A 19700-nucleotide genomic window follows, 5' to 3' on the forward strand; every position below is an offset into this window, starting at 1 on the left:
CATTAACAAAAATGTTTGACAGAATATTTTTAAATTCCATCAATTCCAACATTATGGGGATGCTCAACATACATTCAAAATAATTCAAAATTCAAAATATATTCAGAACAATTCACTCTGGTACTCATGATCATGTAATGTTTACTTTTTAAAACCTTGTCATTTGAATTCCAAATACTATTTTAATTGTTAAAGCTGTAGCGGTACTCCACAATGTCCCTTACTTTACGTGCTGCACTAAAACCCTGCTCTCTGTCTCCATCAGATGAGGAAATGTAGGGAACATTTAGTGCCACAAGAGGAAGCAAACCAGGTTTTCTATGGAAAGTCATTGCAAAACAAAACAAAGCAAGATTGGGATACACTGAACTCCTCTGCCAATCTACGAAATTAGCTTTCTTCTTGCTTAGTCCAGAGTACAGGAGCAAATATCTGGCAGCCAAAGCACGCCAAACAGCTCATTCTGACATTTCTGCCAATATCGCAATTACTGTTTTTTTAAACACAAATCAGCTATTTTGTCAGTCTGGTCAAACAGTTTATCCATCAGCCTCCAAACTAGCAAATGAAATGGAAAGCTTTCTTCTTTGTTTTGAGAACCAAAAGTTAGGTTTAGCTTGCTGAACTAAATATTCTCCTTTATATGGCATCCTTCAAATGCGGCTTTTTAAAAAAAAACAAAACTATTTTTTACTTCCTCAAGTAAATTACTGAGTATAACTATAATTGCATCTAATATCTGAACCACTAAAAGAATAAATCAATCTTTACACAATAAACAACTCTATACTTGCCAACAGAAAACAGAAACACATTGCACTGGTTCAAACTTAAGAACAAATACAAGATGTATGGCAGATGTGAAAATCTAATTATGCACTCTGCTTCCCATAATAGCCTTATATTTAAAAATTGCATATTGGATTGGGGGATCATGTTGAAATGGATGGGCAGTAAAGTGCAGGGTTGATAAAAGGACAACATCCCAAGCTGGATAAGGGTACCTTCCCATGAGTGGAGTTTTTAGAGTCAAGAATGTTGATGGATCCCAGCTTCTGGCCCCACACCAAAGCCCACTCCATTTATAAAAGCCTTGGAGATAGCCTTATTCAACTAGGAGGTCCCCAGAATTATGGCGTTTAACTTCTAGAATTGTCAGAATTGGCCACCTTGATCTCCTTAGACAGGAAAGATGTCTATTTCACTACTTCTAAATCAAAGATTCACTCAAATTTTAACAGTTAATTAGATGCAAATGAAGATAAAAATGTGACAGTTACATTTTTGAGTATAAGCATCCTTTAGAAAAGTGATAAATTTTTATTTAAGCTTCTTAGAAGAGGCTTGTATTTAATGATAATTAATCAGACAGACTCTTTTCTGCAATAATAAAGCAGCTATATTATCGAGTGACAGCACCTGCTTCCTTTTGTGTACAATATAAGATAGGAAAAGAAAAACATTTACTGTCACAGAAACATCTGACTGAGTACAAATTGAGTACAAATTTACATCTGTTTTGTCTGATTATAAAATAAATACAAGAATACTTCTTTTCTGTAATTAGAATTATCTAGCAATAACTATTTCAGTTCTTAATCAAAAGAAAACATTTTATCTATCACTAAAGAGAATTCTTGCATTAAAAATATAGAGCTTGTCCATCTTATAACAGAAGCTAAAGTTAAGTTACAAACCTGTAATTAATTATTGATACTTGCTAGATAGGGATTAAATAGATAAATAACTATAAAAATTTGGTGCAACATCTAAGTTTTGTAAAGTGACTAATAATATTATTTTAAATTAACAGTGATGTTGAAACACTATCGAGATGGGAATTTCATCCAAGCAAAGTAATAGAAATTTTAAAAAATAGTCAAATGACAATAAAATAAAGAAATAAATGCTTCATCTTGCATAATTGAGGTAGAAGTTGAGATGTTCAAGAATGTTTACCTTTTACTTCCTCAATTAAGTGTGGCCACACTCTCATCCTTATCATTCTTTACTATCTGCATTTTCCCCTCATCCATAGTATTTTTAATTTGATCATTTAACCAAAAGTCATGCTCATACTTCCCAGATATAAGATCATACATAATATACTGTATACATAATTCTAGTTTAAGCAGCTTCCACATTCTCTTTCCATACAACCAACTTCTCTTAATTTTGTTGAGTAATAAATTTATCTTCTAATATTTTCTTAAGACTCATATTTTTTCTTCTGTAGTCACTCCATTTTAAATATAGTTTCACTTCTTTTCTTGCTATACCCATTTCCCTCCCAAGATCCATTCCTGAAAGTATGAAACAAATATTTTCCCCATAATTCAAACCTTTCAGCACCCTTTTATTCTTCATGTTTCAATCTTTCATCATAAATAGTCAAACATGCTTTTCAATACATTCCTTTCCCAAGAATAGACTTTCACTTTAACCACATTACAGTAAACAGCCACTTGATAAAAACTTTATTTCTTATTGCCAGAGTACTGAGTTTAAATTTTAAATCTGAAGTGTCTGGCTGAACAAAATTATGACTTTGCGTGAAAAACAGTTACTACATCTTACATGAGGAAAATACAAAGCTTGGATCATGAGACATAGACTCTTGGCAATTTTGTTGTCTCCCAGTTGCTAAATGTCTGATTAAAGACATTTTTTCCCAGGCTGTTTGCTTACTAGCGATCTTAATGACATTTACAAGCAGGAATGAACAGATATATGTCCCTAAGTTTCAACGTTTTTTTTTCACATCAAAGCCTTTCCATAACAACTGATTGAATATTTTCACCACTAGGGTAATGGAAAATTGCTTGAAACATTTTTATTTATTTATTTCTGCCTTACTACTATTACAAAACGTTTAAAGTCAAACATATTGAAAAAAAAAAACAACAACTTGGGCCAAGCAGTTCAATGTTATTCAGACATAATAATAAAGCAGAAAGATTTGGTGATATTTGCTCTTCTCTCTTACCTTCTATGGAATTTATTTTGATCAAGTATCATAGGAAGAATCCAGTAGATGGTTTGCCAAAAGAGTCATGTGTTGCAAGTGTAAAACAGATACTTTGAATGCTGAGTGATAGAAAGGGACCCAATAATTGGGCATGAATGGAATTACATGAAAAATTTACACAATTTACATATTTGTCCTAACTTTCCTTCTTTATGCACCTCCTCTACAGGCTGATATACAGTATGCTTCAAAGGAGAAGCAGAAAACTGTGCAGATGCATTTAGACAATGGATGAACGTACTTCAATGCTCATTATCTAGTATTATAGCTTCATTGAATAAGAAATCATTAAAATTCACTCGGCTACATTGTAGATCTAAATATTCAAAGCTGTATATATAGTATCTTATTAAAATCAGAATAAATATTCAGGATTCTCTTACTGTCTTTGCTTAGATGGTAAAAACTAAGTTTCTCAATAATGTTATTTCTTTTTATATTAGGTTTGTCTAACGGGTAATGATGGTACTAATATGTATAGCATCACAGCAAGAAATACTGAAATCTGGGAGTCAGCTCAGTGGTATGCCTAGTTTAGTATTATTTACAGTGATTGGCAGCTACTTTAATAGCATGTTGAAGAGGAAAGATTCCCCCCCCCAGCCTTATCTGGAGACTTTAATTGCATAATTAATACTAAGTACTATCTATGCTATTTTGCTGTTCTCCCCTCCTCCCCTCCTGCCCCCCCTGAATTTCTTTCATTAACTTCAATCAGAATAGAGCTGGAAGGAACCTTGGAGGTCTTCTAGTCCAGCCCCCTGCTCAAGCAGGAGACCCTATTGACTTTCTGGACAACCGTGAGATTTCTTGACAATCATGAGATTTGCATTTATTTAAAAAAGTAATGAACTCATCAAGCCTTGATTGTTGGTGAACTGAATATGTATCAATCCTTGTTTTTGATTAAAGAAAATCAGCTAAATATATATTTCAACCTATAACCATAATATACACAAACAAGTGTCATTACTCTTAATTTAACAGCTGAGGTGTTTTAAATAGTAGGTGTCTAAAGCAAAGTCATACTGGTTTGTAGTATCTTCCTATTATCAAAACTAGAAAAAAACCCCACAAGATAAAAATCAAATCAAAACAGATGTAACTGAAGATGTCAAAGAAACCAGCATGGCTGCATAAAGAACTCTCTGACAAATTGAAAGATAAAAAGGACAAGTATAGAAAGTGGAAAGAGGGGCACATAATTAAGTCAGAATATCAGCAAATAGCCCGAGCCTCCAAAGATGAAGTGAGGAAAGCCAAGGCTCAGAATGAACTAAGGCTTGCGACCAAAGTCAAAGATAACAAAAAAAAAGCTTCTTTCAACATGTAAAAAACAAGAAAAAAGTGAAAGAAATGATTGGTCCATTAGTGGGTGAAAGTGGCAAGAAGGTGACAAGCAATAGGGAGAAAGCAGAACTATTTAACTCCTTTTTTGCATCTGTCTTTACACAAAGGGAAAAAACAGACCAACCTATCGAAAATAGTGCCATAAAAAACAGAATAGAAACGCAAGTTAAGATAGGCAAGAAAATGGTAAGTGAGCACCTGTCCAGCCTAGACGAGTTCAAATCGCCAGGACCAGATGGATTACACTCCAAGGTTCTCAAGGAACTGGCAGATGTGATCTCAGAACCACTGAACTATATTTTTCAAAGATCCTGGAGCACAGGGGAACTACCAGAGGACTGGAAAAGAGCTAATGTAGTTCCCATCTACAAAAAAGGGGAAAAAATGGACCCAGGAAATTACAGACCTATCAGCCTGACCTCAATACCTGGGAAGATCCTGGAAAAGATAATCAAACAACGAATCAACGAACACCTAGATGCAAACAAAGTCATTACTAAAAGCCAACATGGGTTTGTCAAAAATAGATCATGCCAGACAAATCTTATTGCATTCTTTGACCAAGTGACAAAATTAGTGGATCAGAGGAATGCTGTGGACCTAATTTACTTGGACTTCAGTAAGGCATTTGATAAAGTAGATCACAACCTACTACTTGACAAGATAGAAAAATGTGGGGTAGAAAGCACCACCACCAGATGGATCCGTAGCTGGCTGACTGGCCGTACTCAGCATGTGGTCCTCAATGGGACCGCATCTACATGGAGGGAAGTGTGTAGTGGGGTGCGCCAGGGCTCTGTTCTGGGCCCAGTGCCCTTCAATATCTATATCAAAGATTTGGACGAGGGGATAGATGGGGAACTCATCAAATTTGCAGATGACACCAAGCTGGCAGGAATAGCCAACACTCCAGAAGACAGACTTAAGATACAGAAGGATCTGAACACTGGGTGCTATCTAATAAAATGAAATTCAATGGTGAAAAAAGCAAGGTTCTACATTTAGGCAAGAAACACCAAATGCACAGGTATAGTATAGGGGGTACCTTTCTCAATAGTAGTAACTATGAGAGGGACCTCGGAGTCCTAGTGGACAATCACCTAAATATGAGCCAGCAGTGTGCTGCAGCTGCCAAAAAGGCCAACACAGTGCTAGGCTGCATTAACAGAGGGATAGAATCAAGATCACGTGAAGTATTAATACAACTTTACAATGCCTTGGTAAGGCCACACTTGGAATACTGCATCCAGTTTTGGTCACCACGTAAAAAAGATGCTGAGACTCTAGAACAGTGGTTCTCAACCTGTGGGTCGGGACCCCATTTGGGGTCGAACGACCATTTCACGGGGGTCGCCAAACAAGGCTGTCCACCATTTTTCCTCCCCCTTTCTTTGGCCACGCCCCTGGCACCCGGTGATGTATAAGTGGTTGGGGGTCACCACAACATGGGGAACTGTATTATGGGGTTGCGGCATTAGAAAGGTTGAGAACCACTGCTCTAGAAAGAGTACAGAGAAGAGCAACAAAGATGATTAGGGGACTGGAGGCTAAAGCATATAAGGAATGGTTGCTGGAATTGGGTATGTCTAGTTTAATGAAGAGAAGGACGAGGGGGGACATGATAGCAGTGTTCTAATATCTCAGGGGCTGCCACAAAGAAGAGGGTGTTAAGCTATTTTCCAAGGCGCCTGAAGGTAGGACAAGAAGCAACGGGTGGAAACTAAGCAAGGAGAGAAGCAACCTAGAACTAAGGAGAAACTTCCTGACAGTTATAACAATTAACCAGTGGAACAACCTGCCTCCAGAAGCGGTGAATGCTCCAACACTGGAGGTTTTTAAGAAGAGACTGGAGAGCCATTTGTCTGAAATGGTAATGGTATTTCCTGCCTGAGCAGGGGGTTGGACTAGATGACCTCCAAGGTCCCTTCCAACTTTATTATTATTATTATTATTATTATTATTATTATTATTATTATTATTATTATTATTATAATAAGTTAAGTGCTGAAAGAAAGCTGTAGATAATCCTGGCATGTAATGAAATGTAAGCAGAGATATGAAAAAAAACAACCCAGGATCACTGGATCATCCCAGGTATGAAAAGAAACTCTCCCTAAATACTACCAGTATATATTCGTAAACTGATTTAAAGACATAAGGCCAGTTGCTTTTTTTCTCAAGCTGCGAAATTGCTAACTTTTAATTCAGAAAATCATATGCAAATAGATTTAACATGCATAGAAAATGTTAATATTGTTATATTAGATGCAAAATTGCTTGCCCAGTGTAACATGTCATGTCCTGATCCATGCTGTTTGCTGACATGAAATAAAAATGATCATAATAAAACCAACCATAGTGATTTTCTAGTTTTCACAATATAATCTTGAAAGTGGTAACTGCTTTGCCAAATTTGTGGTATTTCAGTGACAAACAATATAGTATGGCTGACACAGATTATAATATGGTAATTATATTATTTACTAATTCTGATATCAATTCTTCAGAATCTATACCGCATATTTCAGTACTTCCCTTTTGGGAACATTTATTACCCTTATATTGATTATTCAGATGACAAATCATTGTGTATAAAGGTATTTTTTTTTCCAATTTGACCTTTCTAAATTGCAGGATATTCAGATCTTTTGGCGGGTCCAAAAGGAGGGGGAGCATACTTTCATTATGAAAATGACATTTAATACTTAATTTTAGCAACTGCAATTTTGTATCAATATGTGCTATTGTAACATATACCAGGCATAATTTGTATTCTTTTCCACAAATTGTCCCAATGAATAATCTGCAGGAGAGCTCTAGTTCAAGATCTCTGCAAAAAAAAAAAAAAAAAAAGGAACACAGCTTCTCTATTAGTTTCAACTGTTACAGTTCAATCATTGTTTTGTCAGCTCTAAATAGAGATGGGTGAGCTCACCTTGGCACCTATCAGATTACCTTGGAAATTAATCAAATGTTCAGTTAATTGTTGGCTCATGCCAGATAGTTCTTTGAGCAGCCCCAGCAAAGCAATAATTTTTCTGCGGGTTATATTGAAAACTTGAAATTCCCCATAAAACCAGAATGGCAGTACATAAAAAATAATTGAGATAGTGAGCATTTGCCTGCTTTTTAAAGGACAGATCATAAACACAACTCCCTAGGCAAACAATGGGTTTTATTTTAAGAGTGTTCCCTAAAAGCAAGGAAATAGGAAAAGAGCAACTTTCTGCTTTGGTCAAAAAGATGCAAGCAACATTATGGCATTGTGCTGCAATTATTGTGCAAGAAATAGATACAAATGGTACAAGGCTTGCATCCCAAGACCCTAAGGCAATTTTCTTCACCTTGTCACTTCTGCAGACACCACTGAGGATCAACATTTCTTTTCCAAATGTCTGAGGATCAGCCCTCTAATTGAGAAATTTTCAGATATAATTGTAATCTGGATTCAAGCATTTTCAAAGCTTGTCTCTTATTTCAGGCAAGTATTATAAAGGTCCTGATTTCATGAACCATTGTAGCATTTCTAATCCTGAAGGGATGACATGTCTTTTCAACTAATACACTAGATGAAACAATTGAAATTGATGTTAAGGATAACAGACATACTGTATACTAGATTTGAGCTGGAGGAAAAGAAAAAAAAAACCTTCTGAATGACCATTAGATGATAGCAAGAATATGTAAAACCAAACCAAACAACAATAACAAAACTCTAGCTCTCTACTCCTATCTAATGACCAACCAGATTTTTGCAGTCCAAATACTATTAATGTTTTTTAAAATAATGACAAATGCAATAACTGAAAAGACATCACTTCATTTGAAGGTGTGATATTTATGAATACTTTTTAATCAAGCGGACAGATTAGAAGAAAAGTTTATAAACTCCATTAGTTAATCTGTCATCAAACTGTCACAGAAGGCAAATAGGAATGCCATTCTTTCTGAAAGAAAGAAATCAGCAAAGTATGCAACAGCGAGTGAAAACAGAGAACAGCTAGCTACATTGATACGCCTTCCTTAAAAACATCCATCTTAAAGAATTAGGTCTGTCAATTGAAATCTAGCTGTATGTTTACTACTGAAATCTGCTTGCTATCACTCACAATCAAATTCTGAAGTCATGCAGAATATATGGCATGCAAACCAGAAATCCTACTACTTGTTAAATTATATAATCTGAAAGTATATTTCTGTATATAATTATTAACCTTAATAAATTGGTCAACTGCAAACCAGTGCCCCAGAATATTCTGTTAATTATGATACCCAACAGAATTAAGAATTGATATGCTATACCCATATTTTAGGTTTCTTAAAGCAATTTTACCCCGGCAAGCAAATTTCGTGAATCCTGTAATGATCTAAAAGATCCTGGAATAGTGGTGGCAGACAGCTATCCGACACTGAAATCTGTTGCTTATGATTACGGACATATTATAAAAGAAAGGGAATATCAAACAGAAATTCAATGGGAAGAAAATAGAACAAATAAAATAACATTTTATGCATTATTTTTTTTCTTTTCAAATGATACATAAAATGGTTAAGATATGAAATAAACTGGTCTACATTTCATCCTAAACAAGGAAATAAATGTACACACATCAGTTTAGTAAACAAATACTAAACACTGAAAATAATACAATACTAAAGATTGATAAAAGAAGTTTGCATTAATACAGAAAAAAAACTTTCAGTTTTAAGAAATTGCAGTATGGTAAGCCTGATAATATTCCAGATTCAAATAACATTCTTTTGGAGAATGTATATTCTTAGCCTTGTTCCTTGCCTTTTTAAAAAAATCAAAATCAAAACTTTCTTGGCTTCATACAGTGAGTGATAAAATCAAAAATATCTCATGGTGTTTTGTTTTGCCAGATTCTAATATTTTCTTCTATTTTTAATATTGCTTTTTTGTCTTCCTACTCTCCTACATAAGCAAAAACTAAGACATGCTACATTCTTGAGAATATAACAGCTTCTAGCTCCATGGTAATGAAAAAAAAGAAATAAAGTAAAAATTTAGCAATAAATGTTAATTGTCTGAATAATCTATATTATTTTTAATTATATATACCACTCTTGTTTTTATGAGTAAATGAAGTTTTATTTATTTGTATCCCTTCTTTATTATTTTTGCAAATAATTCAAGGTGGCGAGCCTATCCAACACATCTTCCTATTCCTATTTATACATAATTCATTCTAACAAGTGACTGAAAATGTGCTATCAATGTATGACATTTACTTTACTTTTTTCAAAGTTTCTGGCTTGCTCCTGTAAAAAAAATGCTCTCATTCCAGTTTTCTGAAAATGTTACTTCTCCAATATCAAAGAGTATTTCCATGCTTTCTGTTTTTGGCCACGCTACTTAGTTTGTGCTCATCAAGAGCCTCCCTGCCCTCAGCAGCTTTCTAAGGGAGAATGGGATTTGACAGGAGGAGGATACATGCATAAACTACAATCAGCAGTGAAAGCAATCCATGCTGTGCAATCACTCTTGTAATCCAAGAATTGTCGTCCTTTGGCTTTAAACTAGCCGAAAGACATGTTATTAAGATAGGATATGTGCATATGCCATTTTTTTTCTAATCATCTCTGCTTGGTTTATTTTAATCTTTTGTTTTTAACCATCTATATATTGACAAGGCTTTTACATCCACTGGGCTGGATGTATCAGCTGTTGAATTTTGAATTTCAACCAGAGACCGGCTTCTGCATAGATGCTGAGACCACCGTGACTTTTGGCGAGCGAGCGTGTTATGAGTGTGCCATATGCACATATCATACTGTAACTGTTTTAACTGTTATATAAGTATATGCACAGGCTCCCTTGTTATTCAGTCCTTGCTCTGATGATGCCAACTGCTAGTTGAAGAAAGCTTAGCAATAAAGAAGCTTTTTTTCTTATATCCCGGAGCTCATCATTTTATTTTAGTGATTTCAAATGTCCACATCTGGGATTCCAATATTTAAATTTGTTTGTTAACTAACAAACCTCAATCCCTTTTATTTTACCAGATACACATACTCGGTCAAGACACTGTTGGAATACTGTACAGTCCATGGTTCAAATATCTGACATATACAAGTATATTTTGGCATATGATGCTATATCCCCGAATCTTATAATATTCCACAAGAGAGCAATCCCTACAATAGTGTAGAATGATTCCCGTGTCTGCCAAATTAGAGCTACATTGAACATTGATATACTTCTCTCCCAGCAACAAGAAATAATGTGCTCTGAATTAATAGTGAAACTTCAGTGAATCTCTAAACAGATGGAAAATAAATTGACAAATTCTGAAAATGGCATTTCTGGGATCCATGGCAATCTTAAAATTATGAGACCTCAAGCTCTTCAATTTAACAACATTTGTAAGCATGGGAGAGAATTATTACTTTTTTTTATTAAATGAAAATTCAGACCTTAGGAAAAAAGAGCAAGTTCATTATGAACTTATAATAAGCATGCAAACTGAAATATTTAAACGGTACAGACATATTACCAGAAACAACTTAAAAATAATCAAATTACCCCTGGATGCAGAGGAACATAAGCCTTTGCTAATTTACAAGGAAGAAGGTATTTAAGAAATATTTTTATTGCCAGCTGTTTTTAAATTTGAGATATATCAAGGGCAAGAGGTAATCCTGCCAGGAAATTTATTACTACAATATGAAATCTCTGGGATCATTTGAAGCATTTATTCTCAAATCTATTCTTGTTATCAACTCAGAAAGAAAAAGATAAAAGAAGATTTTAATTTTATACAGATGGGAAAAAAACGCTATCTACCCCACATATGACTCGTACCAAATATTTATAGTAGCTAAAGTTAAAATGCAACTACTACATTTAGAATAATTTTAACATTCTTTGAAATACATAAATCAAAACTTTTGGGAATCAGGAGAGAAAGATGGAAAGTTTGTTTATTGTCTGAAGCAACAAAAACAACATATTTATGGCTTAAATTCAGGTCAGTGAGAGTCAGTTATGTACTAAGACAAGACTCTACTAATTACCAGTTTTACAATGTTTATAAACAGTTTTACAAATTGGAGGCATCTGTAACTGAACAAGTAATTACTTTCTTGGGAAATAGTTGAAATGGAAAAGGTGTCTCAGATTTTGCCTTTCCACTAGGGAAGGTGGTTGTATTCATTCAAACAAATCCCAAATTCTGCAACTCTCTGAGCTAGATAGATAGCTCCTAACATTAATCCACTGTGTCTAATCTAAAATGCAAAGAACTGTGAGTTCAATTCATGGTAGAAAATTTTAAACCCCTAGAACCATATCTCAGTACCTACCTCTGAGGAATCCCAAATAGGACAAAACTCGTCACACAGTTTTGTGTCCTGGTGATAAGTGTTAACTGAAAGTACTACATAGGATATAAACTCTATTAACATAAGAGAGATTTCTTCTTCCTTCTGATAAAGGTGGTGATAGAAGTCATTTTAACTCTGTTCATGGGGGCATGCGTAATATAACATCTGTAACTCTTTAAAAGCTTAAAGCATGGGTGTCAAACTCGATCACGTCACATGATGTATCATGACATATAACAATGTCCTTTGCGGAGCCGGGGTGGGTGTGGCCTGCGCGTGATGCATCCAGCCCACTGGCTGCCAGTTTGACACCCCTGGCTTAAGAGAAGAGAACTGAAAACAATTCTGACAGATTGAAGACGGAATACAACCCAGATGCTTTAGCAGTCTCAGGGGTGCCTGCAGTTCTAGGATCCTTAAGAGTTGGAGTACTTGAAGCAAAATCAGCAATTCAATATTATAAGGAATTAAAAAACAAAATGTAGGTTAGCATTAGTTATATATCTGAATTCAAAATAAAGTCTTGCAATACATAAATTTGGAAATTAAACAGGCCCAGAGTTTCATAAACTTAAAAACTGATTAATGACAATGTTAATTGATCATAAAATATTGTTTTGTCAATTGAGCCCCAGAAAATGGACAGACAACAGAATTTCTGTTTTGATATTGTAAGAAACATGAATATTCTTTAACTAATACGATTTAGTCTTATCCAGCCATTGCTCTGAAATCATGACAAATTTATTTTCACAGTTTTTCAGTTGACATAACAGATCTTACCTTTGAGAAAAAGTCCAGGTTGCTTTCTCAGTTGATCGAGCCAGATGTATCCACCTTAGGGCATTGCATGTCTCTTTTGACAAACACAGAGATGTTGCAATTTATCCAAGTGAAAAACACCTCATGATGCATTTTACACCATAAAAATGCACCATGGAACACAGCACAAACTTAGAGGAGTTCATCAGAGAGCAAGAAGCAGGAATTAGGTACAATTGACAATCTTTGCAGGCAGTCTCTTCAAAACCATGGATGATGGAGAGGATCTAGAAAAAAGAATATAACAGATTGGTTTTTCCCAGGAAAAAAAATAAGGAATAGAAAAAAGAACTTTAAGAATCTTGTAAAGATGTTAAATCAGCTTTAATTATAAAAACATTTCAATATTCAGGGAAATGAAAAGTCAGTCTGATTTTTCTGAATTGGTTCAGGCAGGTGGAACAGCAGATATACCTACCAATCTTTTAAAGCCAGTTTCTTACTTTGCTCAATCAATATTTTTATATGCATAAGGTTTTTAATAAATGTCCTTTTATCCAAATGCTAGAACTTGTTATTCCATTCCACCATTCCTGATTCTAAAATTAAATGGTTGTTTCCAGACATTCATATTTAGAAAATGTATACGGTGGCTTACAGGACATAAACTTTGTTGAATTGCCTTCAAGATTTGTATTGAATGTACCTTTTTATTTTGTTCCTTTAGATTTTTCTTTTTCTGTTATTATTTTAAAAGCAATAACACTAAATAATAAATATATAGATTTTGTTATATCTCCTACATCAAAGTTTCATCTTTATAAATCTTTAAATGAAGCTACAATATTTCATAACAACTATATATCATTAACTAGACATAACATATATAAACTTATGAATTCATATGAACATATATTTCAGACTTTTGTTTTCAATAGTTATTTTATCTTATCTCTGTTATTTTAAACTATTGCTTTTACTATGTTTTTATTGTGTTTTTAACTGCCCAGTTTTTAAAGTTTTAAAAAATTCACTACCTTTACAAACTTGTGTCTAAATTTAAAATGAAAATGCATCTTTAGCAAAGAAACAGTTCATCTAAGATTCAAAGAAATAAGCCTTGATTTTCTCTCATTTGTTTCTGTGGCAAGTGCAGAAGCATAAATTTCCTAGAGAGATCATTAACTCAAATAGAAAATTATATAATACTAACTTCACATTAGAAGTTATTTTTTATTTGTATTTGGATGCAGTGGAGGAAAATAGAATTTAATCCTGAATTTTATTTTAAAAAATTGTTCTGTTGTTGAGTTTCTTTTCTATCTTGACTGATTTGGACAATGAATTAGTAGGTTTTCATAATTATTGAAATATACCAATATTGTTTCTTATTTTTAAAGAATAAATACAGGGATTTATTTTCTTCAAATACAAAGGTGAGGGATAATCAGCAATCCACTAGTAAAAAATAATCAAGGAACTCTTGTGAGAACACATTTCCAGGATACAACTGTTCAGGTTCTGAACCATTATGTTTACATTACTGGCTATTGTTTTATTTAGCATATTTCCTTAAATAAAATGTTCTTTCACTAATGATGAAAGATATATACCGTATCACTCTCCAAGTCGTGCACATTGACAATCATCACCTTTGTAATTGTACCAGTGGACAACATGTATTTCTATTGTAATTGTTCTATTTTTCTTTGCTTATAGCAAAACCAAAACTATAATGCATAATAAATATTTAAATAATTTGAAAATATTGTGCATGTGATACAACTTTATGAAGCTTTCATATGAAAGGTTAATTATTCCCAGGAATTGGACTTGCTGAAAACACATCTTATAAACATTCCAACAAAAATCTGATTTAAGTTACAGACGTCATAATCTTTTCTTTGTGTTTTACATGAAAATACAATGTATATGACACATTCTACATTAATTTTTGTTAATTTTATTTAAATATAAAAGGCATACAGTAATGAATATTACATTACGTTCTATTCATGATATCTCCTTTCCTTTTTTTCACTGTTCATTGTAGTGCCTGTAAAAACATTGTTTTTTTTTATCATATGCACATGTTTTCCACTTCCAGCTATTTACCTCTCCCACTTTGGCCTCAGAAGACACAACAATCATTGTATGTCAGACTCTCAAATGCGTATGTCAAGTTATGAGATGCAAATTTCAACATATCACTGAGAAGGGATTCTGGTAAAATATGTTTCCATAATATTGCAAGTCTATGTAATCCCAACAGTCAAACTCAACTCAAGGGTTTTTACTTATTAAAAGTAGGCAATGATATGTCAATCATTTATATATCATGCTTCTCTGTTTTGGGAGCAGTTTAGATTCTTTAAGATTGCAAAACCTTTCCTCTCAACTTAACATTTAGTAGAATCTTTTCTCTTGATTTGATAAAATTGGTAACATTTTCAAGACTGATAAAAAAAAAATACAGTGATAATTCTCCCTCTTAGCAGATTGCACATTTTAATTACAGAGATTTTATTTTGTCAAAAAAGACAATATATCTATTGAGTATATTTTTTAAAAAAATAATGGTTGGTATAAGAATCTTCTTTATTCAGAAAATTTTTCATATTAATATAGAAGTCTATTTGACTGGAATAAACACTTTTTTCTTTATTTTTTTTAAAAGATATGTTTAGAAGTTCAGAAATATTTTAAACTTTACAAATATAATTTCAAACAAACACCTTAATATTGTTTCTTTGGAGAAAAGAATCCAAACTTTCCAACCGATAAAATGATTCAACTTCCAATTTTGCAAGATCTTGTTTAACAAGAGAGTAAATATTCCAAGAGGCAATTGTGAAAAGGGTAGAATTGCAGACTGAAGTGGACAGGAAGATGCTGGTACTTGCCCAGCCTCTCTGCAGATAGTGTGCTGCACCAGGGAATGTCATGGGGATGGGGATGCCAGTTGCAAGTTTTTTTTTTTTTTTTTAAAAAGAAAGCCTGCGCTGCATGGTTACCATGTAGCATATAGAAAGATCCTCTTCAAGAAAAGGACATACACTATTTTGTTTTTGTTTTTTTAAAAAAGGGGGATGCCAAATAGAATTATGCATAGGGTATTTTGTATGACTGTAATGGCCCTCACAAAATTTATTAATTTTGGTTAAGTTCAGATCACCAAGGTACAATGAATTGCATGCTAGGATAATAAAGGAACTTTCTGGTAAACTATTTATTACCTTTATGAAATATTGGAGCACAGCTGAAATGCTAGATGACATAACAGAGAAGATGCATTGTTCTTTTTTCAATAGGATAAAAAAGGAGGAACTAACAAAGACCCATTAACAATTTTTTTAAACAAGTTTTTTACATTAAAGTGCTTAGGAAACAATGTGGAGATAGGGTAATCAATTATCCACAAAGAAAGTCATAAATATTTAGCTCCTTAAAAAGTTCCCTCTCTATTTCTCTCAATTAGAATAATACAATCAAATTGCTAGGCTTCTAGATAAAATTCAATCGATCAATAGTGACATTTTAACTATATAAATCCAAATCCTGTTTTAAGCTTTGCAATTTTCCAAATACCATATTCCAATTCAGCCTTAAATAGACATATTATTTACATTTCGGGTATCCCTAATTTCCCTCACTGAAATAATAATTATAATGTCTAAAAGTAAACTTATTATTCCCATAATTACCATCTTACATTTCTCCAATATATTTTGTTGCTTATTCAATAACTCTTCATTTACTAATCTCATCTATTTCATTAATACAATCCTTTCTTTATTTTCATTCCCTTACAACATGATTATCATACCTAAAAGAAAAAGAAGAAAAAAAAAGAAAGGAAAAAGAAAAAAAGAGAGAAAAAAAGGAAGATCTATTATATCAAATAATATATTCTCAATTATGTGTTCTATATCTTATTCTAATAACTCCTCCTTTAAAAAGATCCAAATCCAAAACCTTAAATCAATCCACCTTTCAGAAGCCTTTTCAACCCATACATATAAATTTAAATCTCATTTTTGTAGCTTATTCTAGCTTTCTTTCTGTGCCAAGCAGGTTTCCGTAGTAAAGCATCTGCAAATGTCTCTCCCATAATTCCTTGGAGTATCATGTAAATCAAGGAAAAACCTCCCATTATCAATTTTACTAAGCTGGCTCCTTTGCAATAGATCCAATGTTGTTCAGAAAGTTCAATTTTTAATATTTGATTATGCTGATTGATAGCAATGAGCACATCTGGGGTTGAAATTGAAATACTTTTACATTATTACGTGGAAATTATTTTTCTTAAGATAATTCAATATCCATGTGATGAAATCAAAGGTCTGAGAAACCATCCATGAAATGAAATACAGGTAAGTCCTCGGCTTATAACCACAACTGAGCACAAAAGTTCTGTTTTTTTAAGTGAGGCATTTGTTAAGTGAGTTTTGTCCCATTTTATGACCTTCCTCGCCACCGTTGTTAAGTGAATCACTGCAGTTGGTAAGTTAGTAAACCTGGTTTTAAGGGCATCTGGCTTCCCCACTGACTTTGCTTCTCAGAAGGTTGCAGGCCTTGGAACACAGCAACAGTCCTAAGTATGAACCAGTTGCCAAGCATCTGAATTTTGATCACATGATCATGGGGATGCTGCAAAGGACATAACTGTGAAAAATGGTCACTTTTTTCAGTGCCTTTGTAACTGTGAACAATCACTAAATGAACTGTTGTAAGTCGAGGACTACCTATAGTTTTGGTCACCGCGATGTAAAAAAGATGTTGAGACTCTAGAAAGAGTACAGAGAAGAGCAACAAAGATGATTAGGGGACTGGAGGCTAAAACATATAAGGAATGGCTGCTGGAATTCGGTATGTCTAGTTTAATGAAGAGAAGGACGAGGAGGGACATGATAGCAGTATTCCAATATCTCAGGGACTGCCACAAAGAAGAGGGAGTCAAGCTATTTTCCAAGCCCCCTGAAGGCAGGACAAGAAGCAATGGGTGGAAACTAAGCAAGGAGAGAAGCAACCTAGAACTAAGGAGAAACTTCCTGACAGTGAGAACAATTAACCAGTGGAACAACCTGCCTCCAGAAGCAGTGAATGCTCCAACATTGGAAGTTTTTAAGAAGAGACTGGACAGCCGTTTGTCTGAAATGGTATAGGGTTTCCTGTCTGAGCAGGGGGTTGGACTAGATGACCTCCAAGGTCCCTTCCAACATTATTATTATTATTATTATTATTATTATTATTATTATTATTATTATTATTATTATTATTAAAGATCTGAGAAACCGTAAACCATAGCTTGCTTAGTTTATGCCTAAATCTAGCTTTGCCAGCATAGCTTTTTCCATTCCAACAATGTATATCTAAATTCAGAATGAATGTATTGCTTAGGCTTAATAAATGACTGACCATGATTAGATTTTATATCCTACAAACAAAACAGCAGAAATTCCCATTAGTAAAAGTCCTCTAATTCTGTTCCCTGAAAATTAATTCCAGAGGGATAGGTACCTTTACAAATGACTCTGTAAGATATAAGGGAAAGACATAACTAGAAAAACTAGCAAAATTGGAAACATCTTTCAAACTGACCGAAATTGGTCAATAGCTGTCATAATTTGCTTGCTTCAACTATTCTTTATTAACTACTTATCTTTTATTCAGCTGAGACTCCACTACGGAAAATGAAGAGAAATAAGAATAAAGAAAATAAGAATAAAGAGGGAATATAATACCTTAATGTGCAGAACGATAATCTGTTACTGAGAATGGAAAATGCTGGCCTAATTCTATGATAGTCAGGCCTGTGTGTGACTAGCTTATTTCACTGGTTCATGTTTTCAGAGTCCCAGCCTAGCATAACTGTACTCTTTGCTAGATTTAGCAATTATTTGTAAGTAATTACCTTGAAACACAGTAAATATATATTCATATAGATAAGAAGATCAAGCATTTATTTATTAAAGTTAGCTGATCTCCAAACAAAATATTTGAATTATTGCCTTCAGGGAAAAATATGAAATCATCCCAAAACAAAAATCAAACTCCAGATTACCTGTCAAATGCTTGAAAAGCCTCCAGGGAATTGCAAGGATTAAGCCTTCCAAAAAAGATTCTTAATATAGAAAAGCAGATGAAAAGCACACTTTGTCCTCTAGGTTCACCTTATATATTTGCAGTACAGAATGCAGCAGAAGCTATACAACCCATACACTCTGATAAAGGTCGTGATATGACTTGGCATACTTGCAGTCTTCTGCCAGGGTATGCTTTACCCTTATCTTTCTCATCAGTGGCTATTCTTTTATGGATGAAGCCATAGTTTTAGTCGTTTCATTTTCTTTGGGAAAGAAATGGCAGGGAATAACAAGTTAGTGGCTGAGAGCTAAACTCATCTGAAGCCAATGTCAAAAGTTTCTAAAGGCAGGTTTTAAATGGGCTGAGTCTTTTGGCCCAAAAAAGAGTTTGCATTTCATGTACCCTAATCCTTCTGAGGGCCATTTCATTCATGGAAGAGAGAAACTAATTGAATCCAATTATAGCCTTGAGCAAAGCCACACTTCAGACAGAAAACATGATAAAAACAGACTACCTGTTAATAGTATTTACCCCCTAGTCCAGGGGTCCCCAGCCCCTGATCTGTGGACCAGTATCGGGCCACGGCATGCCAGCAACCAGTCCACACAAACAAACAAAGCCCCAAACATGGGGTGCAGGCAGCACACAAAACCACACACCCTCCGGTTTGCAGAAAAAAACTCTCTCCACGGTCCCTGGTGCCCAAAAAGTTGGGGACCTCTGCCCTCGTCCCTTCAATGAAAAAATAACTGGAGATCAAATTACATTCCATCAAAGAAAGACTAAGGAATGTTGAAGGGCTACAGACTGGAGGAAAAAAATGGTTCTGCACAATCGCTATGGTTACCCAGCAAACAGGTAGTCCTCGACTTATGGCCATTCATTTAGCAACCATTCAAACTTACAATGAGGCTGAAAAAAGTCCGATCTTCATACTTATAACTGGTCCTACACTTACAACCATTGCTGGATTCTCAGGGTCATTTGATCAAAATTTGGGCACTTGGCAACCAGTATGTATTTATGACAGTTCAGGTGTCCCAGGGTCAGCAGAATGCTATTTGTGACCTTCCCAGTTAGCTTCCAACAAGCAAAGTCTATGGAAAAATAAAAATTCACTTAGCCA

The 19700-nt window shown here is 34.2% G+C and overlaps 1 protein-coding gene across 3 annotated transcripts in view; it reads right to left on the bottom strand.

Moving 5' to 3' along the window:
* CHRM3 (cholinergic receptor muscarinic 3) overlaps positions 1 to 19700 on the bottom strand; it is a 245229-nt gene that overhangs the window by 69344 nt on the left and 156185 nt on the right. For all 3 annotated transcript variants that reach the window (XM_039348451.1, XM_039348452.1, XM_039348449.1), the window contains one exon: positions 12509 to 12774. The gene's annotated coding sequence lies outside the window, so the exon portion shown is untranslated. The remainder of the gene's footprint in view (positions 1 to 12508; positions 12775 to 19700) is intronic.

The sequence above is a fragment of the Crotalus tigris genome, unplaced genomic scaffold (genome assembly GCF_016545835.1).
Source record: "Crotalus tigris isolate CLP2741 ecotype Arizona unplaced genomic scaffold, ASM1654583v1 scf7180000018155.2402879, whole genome shotgun sequence".
NCBI lineage: Eukaryota > Metazoa > Chordata > Lepidosauria > Squamata > Viperidae > Crotalus > Crotalus tigris.